We start from the raw sequence: 2,061 nt of genomic DNA on the forward strand, positions 1-2,061 counted from the left end.
CAATTAAGGTTTTTATATGTATCAATTTGTTATTCTTGTTAGTTCTTTATTGTTATTGTTGTTTTTGAGTTTTTCTGTCTATGAAATCCAAGATAGATAAATCTGTAGAGACTGTAACTGAATTAATGTTTCCTTGAGATATGGCAGGGGGTGTTGGGGGGAAATAGGGAGCTAATAACAATGAGTACAAGATTGAAGAAAATGTTCTAAAACTGATTGTGGCGATGATTGTATAACTCTTCTTGATGTGGTTATGATATGTCAATAAAACTACTTGGAAATTGACATCCTGCTTTTTAACACTTGAAATAGGTTGTATACTGCACATTTCCCCAGCACACGATACCTTTCAATTCATCAACTGCTAAATCCATGAGTGATGATTCTGGATCCAAGTAAAATAATAATATTGATTCAACTTCATTTTTTTCCTCCATTTATCATGAGGATGTCTGTTGATTCAGGATTCGCGTTTTCTTTACCTTGAGTTGCGATCCATAATGAAGACTACAGTTTTCTATTTCCATCCGCAAGTTCCTCAAGTCTTCCCCATTTGCAGCAAGCAAACTTGTATCATCTAGAGATGACACACTTTTAATAAGCTTTCTTACAATTCTGATTTCATGTTCTTCAATAGTCCATTTCCTAGTGTCATTTGCTCATCACACAGAGTGAATGAGCATGGAGTAAGTAAGCACCACTAGTACACACTTCAAAACACGGATTCTTGTTTTCTATACAGATCCTGTGTGCACACGATTAAGTGTTCTAGAAGAATCTATGTATTTGAATTATGGTGCTGGCAAAGTATATTCAAAGTACCAAGGACTACCAACAAAATAAACTTTTGCGTCTGGGAAGAAGTAAAGCCAAAGTGCTCCTTAGATTCAAGGATGATGAGACGTAGCCTTACATAGTTTGGGCATGTGTCAGGAAAGAGCAATCGCTCAGAAAGAACATCATGATTGGTCAAGTGGAGGGCAGTGAAGAAGAGGACGGCCCTCCAGGGATGGATTGACACATGGCTGCAGTAAGGGGCTCAGACATGAGAAAAGTGTGAGGATGGCAGACCAGGCAGTGTTTTGTTCTGTTGAACATAGGGTCAAAACTGACTGTCGGGCACCTGCCAGGAGCAACATTCCTAGATCCACTTCTGAATCTAGCTTGGATTTCTAGCAACTCCCTTTCAATGTACTACTGAACCATGGTTGAAACTTCATCAAAATTGTATTAGTATTTTTTATAAATTACACCCTTCTTTGGAGAGGGCACAGGTATGAATCTTTTGCAGTCATTTGACTAGGGAGTTTTCCTTCAAATTTTGTTGGCATAGACCAATAAGTTTTCAAGCAATGCATCAAATTGCTGAAACATTTCATTCAGGTTCCATCAATCCCTAGAGCCGGTTTTTTCCACGAATGCTTTCAGTACAACGTGGACCTCTTCCTTTAATCCCATTGGCTCTGAAACACCTGCTATACTTACAGATAGTTGAGTGTGGAAAGGTTCTTTTTGTTACAGAAACTCCGTGCACACCTTCTTATATCTTTTAATGCTTCCTGAATGATTTGCTATTTTGACCAGGGATTCCTTCAATATTACAAATCCAAGCTTATTTTGTTTAATTCTCTTCTTTCTGCTTGACATATGCTTGCTGTGTTCTTGCCTTTTGGTTTTCTACATTTCATGGAATGCTTAACTTTGTCTTTTCTTGCTGCCTTTTATTTTTTTCTACTTATAGTTTTCACTTAAAATTTTTTTCTTTGAGTTTTATTTAATATCTTTTGCTTTATCATTCTTCGCTATCCTTTAGTTACTCTGTGCTCAAGAGGAAGTTTCACATATTCTCTGGAAATAATTTTGGTCCTTTCCCCCCCTTTCTTTTCAGCAACCTTTTGCTTTCTTCATGAATTATGTTCTTAATTTCATCCCACAACTCATCCGATTTTCAGTCATTGTATGCAATGTATGAAATCTCTTCATGAATTATTCTTTAAATTAGAGGAGACTTTATAAAACATATTTGTCTTCTCCTGGATTTGTTTACATTTTCTTCAGCAT

This window comes from Echinops telfairi, unplaced genomic scaffold (assembly GCF_000313985.2).
Source record: "Echinops telfairi isolate 266 unplaced genomic scaffold, ASM31398v2 ScPeMD7_7468;HRSCAF=8506_2, whole genome shotgun sequence".
Lineage (NCBI taxonomy): Eukaryota > Metazoa > Chordata > Mammalia > Afrosoricida > Tenrecidae > Echinops > Echinops telfairi.